At 34.4% G+C, this 6,114-nt stretch overlaps 1 pseudogene; it reads right to left on the reverse strand.

The window, feature by feature from the left end:
• Positions 1–2,390: 2,390 nt before the first annotated feature.
• On the reverse strand, positions 2,391–3,141 carry LOC149567205 (cytochrome P450 750A1 pseudogene; annotated as a pseudogene).
• Positions 3,142–6,114: the final 2,973 nt, after the last annotated feature.

Genomic DNA, 6,114 nt, shown 5'->3' on the forward strand with positions numbered 1-6,114 from the left:
CTTCCAAACTTCATCTGAATTTTATGATATTTAATAGAATACTGTTATTTAATTAGCCGATAGGCTTTCCATTGGAGTTCACTCCAGCCAGATTTTGTCTCACGCCGTTTGGAATTTATCGCACACTAGCTGGAATTTGCCGGATTTTGAATCACGCCCACAGATATTTGATTTTGGAAGCATATCTTTCAACAATCATAGAATGCATGATTTTGTGATCCTACAATCATGAAAGGTGGAGAAAATCTTTGAGAAATCTTATCTGCGGATATGGGGGTATGATAAGATCGTCACCATTGACAGCCTGTCCAACACACCATTTAACTCAACTCATGCATTATATCTTTCCCTGAATTCCATATTCAGTCATCGACAACCAATTTCAATCAATCGAGTAGGCGAGTGCAGGTTGAGTGGAGAAAGTATGAGATAGTTTGTGAAGAAGTTGAAGAAAGTTTTTCTTCAACACTGGGAAGAGATAAAATGCATCTGCAGGTGGGCACTCCAAAGTTGTGTCACAAAGACATGGTAGGAGGAAGGGAGTCTAGTGTTGCAAACAACTCCATAGGGGGTTAAAATTCAGGGAAATTTGATTTGCATGAGGCCGGGAAAGGTTTCAAATAGAGCTGAACTGACTGGAATAAATCAATATATAGAGTTTAAGAGCTAGGAAGAAATATAGAGAGGAGCAACGACTGGAAGAGAGAATGACGTCCAAGCCATTGGATTTGGTCTCACTTCTAAACTCTACTTCCCCATCCAAACTGGCTAAACCAGACTAGGGAAAGTTGAATTCTGGAGGATTTTTCATATGGTCTAGGGGTTTTTCAGGCACTGTTCCCTCATTTGAGACATTTTTGTATTCCCAAAATTAGGTGGAAGAAAAATTAATCTCCGAAAGAATTTTCTTGTTTTTCTCCATAAACACAGATTATAACAAATCATTAGTAAAAACCTACTTAAAGATTGACGCTTTCTCAGAGATGTTACAGGATGTAAAAGTGAGCAGATCTTGAGCAGTGTTGCATACTATGAATCGATACTGTAAGTTGAGCATGAGCTAATGTTTTTCTGAATAATTTTTTGAATCGTTATCTTGATTATTGTCCAAAGCTTCAACACTATGGCTTACTCCTAACATCGTCAATCATTATGGACACCATTACCTAAGTCTTTTATTCAACTATTAAAGCTGCCAAAGAGTTAACAAGAATTGAGACCACTTCATTTAGAACAACTTTGAAGGCATTATGCATTCATACCATTCACAACCATTACAGGCACCTCCTTGACCCAAGTTTGAGAGGCTAAAGCTAAAGTTTCAAATACTCGATACTCTTAATGGGACACCTTGAGTTCCAATCTAAAATAAGAAAGTAGTTCTCCCAAGGGGCCTACAACATGCCTTCTTCATGAATCAGGCCTCTGCCAGTGGATGTAATAGCAGAACTTATGAAAACCATTAAGAATTAAGACAACTTCGTCAAAAAAATCTTTGAAGGCATCATGTATTCATACCACTACTAGATTGTAGTTCAAGTGGAAACTAGTAACAACCATTCTACATAACTCCTTGACCCAAGTTTGAGAGGCTAAATCACAAGGTTCAATTTTGTATTTGCTTTTGATATCAACAATTGGGCTCACACTTAATATGTTACAGAGTAAAAGAAATAGAACAAAATAAAAACATATTCTAAACCGGAAACAACGATAATAAATCTTACAGTTCAATTATTTTTAATGTCCTGTAAGTTTAAACTTATTAAATGTTCTGTACCAAATGATTACAATTGTTTTACCACAGTTAACATTGAAAATCTTATAACATGATTCTAAATGAGATGCCACTTTATGGAGTCTATGATATGGAAATTTAAAAGTAGTATTAAAGAAGAGTTACACCAATTTGAATTCTGTTGTCTGTATTAGCACATTATGATGGTTATTTCTTCTTGTCGTCAAGATCCAATTATTGTTGAACTTTTAAGTGGGGATAGTTCACTCGAAATGTTATCCTTCCTAAAATCTAAACTCTATTTTGCATGACTATTGATGAGATTGGACTGAAATAGTAGCTATTAAATTTCCTGACTTCTACATGTTCAAACTTAGTTTCAAGGTGGGAACAACAAGAAGATTATCCTTTCTAGGAATACTGGTCCTAAAGATCTCAGTCATATCCAATTCAAAGGGATCACCATTGCCTTCCAAATTCTAGTCAAAGCAGTGCACCAGCTGAGCCAAAACAAGCTCAATGTTCGCCATTGCAAATCCAGCACCAGGGCATCCTCTCCTTCCTGCACCAAAAGTAGCACCTCGAAATCTCGCCCTTTGATATCAATATTCTTACCTATAAATCTCCCAGGCTTGAATATTAAAGAATCTTCTCACACTGATGGATCTCTTCCAATCGCCCACACATTAACAATTAGCCCTGTCTTGTGAGGTATAAAGTAACCAGCAACTGTACAGTCTTCTCTGGCTTCATGTGGAAGCATTAAGGGCCCTTGAGGGTACAATCTGAAAATCTCTTTCACCGCACATTGCAGGTATTCAATGCCCACAAGCTCAAATTCTCTCACCATGCACTGTTTTTCAGCTATACATTCAATTTCTCCTTGTAACTTCTTGGCAACATGTGGGTTTCTCACCATCTCACTTATTGCGCATTCAAAGGCATTGATTGTTGTCTCCAAACTGCCAAGAAACATGTCCTGTCAAAAGTGAAAAAACAAATATTCAGAATTTCCTTCAAACCCTGGCACTGAATTAAAGAAGATAAATAATGCAAGCAAATTCAAGAAAATTATTCCGTCTTTCTGATGATGGATGACAAAGTGATTTGAAAAATAGATTGAAAAATTTAGTCTACAAGACTACTTAATAATATTCATAGACTGTAGTAACCGGTACCAACAATTCAAGCGAATGTCAATATCAGCAGGCAAACAGAGAGGGATGTGAGCATACATGGATTGTTGCTTTAATGTTTTCTTGGGTGATTTTCATTCCATTTTCATTCTGTTCCATCTCATCTACCAGGTCCTTAGTATGGTTTTCATTTTCCTGACTACCTTGTAGATGTTGATCAATAATCTTCTCAACAACTGCATCAAAGAAGTTGTGGGCTTTCTTCATTTTTCCCTTCACTCTTTGAGTCATCAATCCAAACAATGGAAGGAATGAAGTCTCCAATGTTGAAAGCCCCAATCATCTTTGTGACCTCTTGCACCATTTGGTTGAGCTCCTTGCCTACCAAATCATCAAAATTTTTTAGTACCAGCCAATGTCCTCCAGATTATAGAGAAGATGAGAGATTCTATGATCTTGCTCACATTCACTGTTGTTTCTTCATTCTTGGAGAATATCTTGGTTTCTAAAAACTTTTGTTTCTAAGTTTTTGGTTTTGGATTACTCGAATGAAGATGTATTTAGGAGATTTGGAGAATTTATTGGCTGCTAAAAAACTTTGTTTCAAAGTTTTATTTGAATGACAAGAATTTTTTTAAAAAAATTCTAGAACAAATGGATGGTTATATCCATCTAATGAATGTAAAAGAGAGTAGATCTTGAACAGCGTCACATACTATGATTCCTTAATCACAATATCATACAACTAACATGTTTCAATGTGCTTGTAAATCTCATCTGACTTTTATCTACAACATTCTCATGCTATGGTTACATGTTAAATACTCGACTTTATGTAATATTGAATGTGTGACATCATGGGAAGTTTTGGCTTTGTTAGCATCACCTAGACATGCAATAATTGCTTGAGTGTTCCATTTATTTTGATGATATATGGCTTCTTGTGAGCCACTACTCATGAAACATGGGTCAATGAGCTTGTCTCAAAACCTACATAGTTGAATCATGATAAAAATGTCTCAATTTGACGTCTCTTCAATTTTTCTTTTCTAATAGAACCTATCGGCATACCTTTTGCACCTCTTTCTGGTGCAAATGTTAGTATAATATAATTTTATTTTACAATGATATTGAGTTATTTAGTTAATTATTAGCAACGTTAAACTATTTTGATAATTTTGTGGATATAATTCTAATATTAAAAAATACATAAATATGTATAACTTAAATTTAATGTTGATTTTTTTTTTCGAATTTTTACCCTTGCCAAATTTCATTCGAATTTTATGATTGACGAACTCGAATTTCAATTTGAACCTTGTGACTTAGAATGGATTGGTATAAATAAAATCGTAACAATGCTATAAAAGATATTTAAAAGCAATGGTATATGTTGCTAAAGGACAGTGATATCCAAAGGGGACTGTTGCAATATCAATTTTGTCGTAAAGCAGGGTAGTAGGAACAAAGCTTAAAGACCAGCAATAACACGGTATAGAAACCATGATAGTCAACAAAGACTCGTCACAAAAATAGTAATCAAACAATGTACAAAGAAAATGATCAATGTATGAGAACATGGGTGCTGAATGTCAAAGTAGTGATTGCATGATCAAATCAAATGATGTAGGAATGCCATGGAATGAACCAATAGAATGTGTCCAAGTATAACATTACTATTGGCTACACCATTGCACCACATCAACATGATGGTTTTTCATCACAAGTTTGTCGATAGCATAAGCAACTATATTATTTGTAATAAACTCATCCACATTTGATGGCCTTACATCTATGACGACCTTGTTAAAGAAATTGAATGGTTTAATTATAAATTTGCTTTTATCTAATGCATTCATGCATTTCAATTTCAAAAGGATTACGTCAATATCACAAGAGATAGATAAGATGATGAGAGTTTAGTTCCTTTTACCTGTCCACTCATTTACTACTGTGGTGCATTGTATCTTTGCCCACTCAAATTTGTTCAATAATAACATCCTTGATCTCTTATATCGTGTTATTGAACATGCCGACCCTAAATGTCTTGTAAGCTGGGGCTTTGAACTTGGACTACAACTGCAAGACCCACCATACCTACAACATGGAATGACAGGCAAGAGTAGAAGTTGAAATTTACAATTCCTTTGATTGTTCATGTATTTTCTTCCTCCAGCTGGTGCTCACCAAAGTTTTCCATTATTTCTGTATAGTATGAGGTGCAAATAAAGAATTAATGCTGCCCCCACCCATGTTGAATTAGCTGTTGATTTGGACTCAAAGAGCCTTGTGCACCTTCTCATCCAATGGATTGCCTAGCATCTACAAATTAAAAATTACTTTGTTTCAGTTCTTGTTATTTTTGTCTTACCACTAGAAATTGTTTGAAGAGCTTATTTTATCTAATATACATTCTGAGGGGTAGTTTGGGCAAGTGATGGTTTCATGTCTTTACTCCTTTGGAAAAGGCTATTTGAAATGATATATATCTCGGTTAATCATTCTAACAAAAAATGTATTAGACTTTTTGATTGCATCCAAGAATGACATGCAATATATCCACATAGAGTCTCTCTGATGGGGCATGATGACCAATTTTTGCAAAAATATCTGAATTTAATCTTTCATATACAAGTTAAATGATGAATGATTTGGTTACTAGCTTTTGGAAGTGTGTATTTGAATATTTCCAGTTAAAGGAAATTTCCTTTACTAACTAAATTTATATCTGCTGTTAATTCCAAAATATATATCTAAATGCAGTCTATTCTTGTTTTGATCTATATATGCTCTTGTTCATATACATGTTTCTGAAAGGGATTAAACAAATATTTACGATCATAATTAAGCCAGTGTTTGTAAATTGTACATATTAGTCAGATAACTAACACATTCCAATTTTTTTTTCACTCCTATAAAATTGCTTGAAATCTTCAGATCACACCAACAAACAGCTTTAATGGCCAGTTTGACTCATATTTGCTAATAAGATAACCTACTTAACATGACTGCGAGTATTATATTGGCTCATGTGTAAATGTTATTGTTTTTAACAAAAGGATGGATTTGGCATTGCCATTTTTGCATAGGTGGGCCAGGGCAAGCATTTGTTCATTGTTTTTTATCTGATTAATTAGTGTTTAAATTCCATAATGGATATGTAGAAGTCGAAAAGGTTTATGTTTAATTAACAATAACACAGTTTTTTGATTATATTCCAATGTATGCAGAAAATTGTGT

Source organism: Cupressus sempervirens, chromosome 3 (assembly GCF_028749045.1).
Source record: "Cupressus sempervirens isolate cs-2001-9-10 chromosome 3, ASM2874904v1, whole genome shotgun sequence".
Lineage (NCBI taxonomy): Eukaryota > Viridiplantae > Streptophyta > Pinopsida > Cupressales > Cupressaceae > Cupressus > Cupressus sempervirens.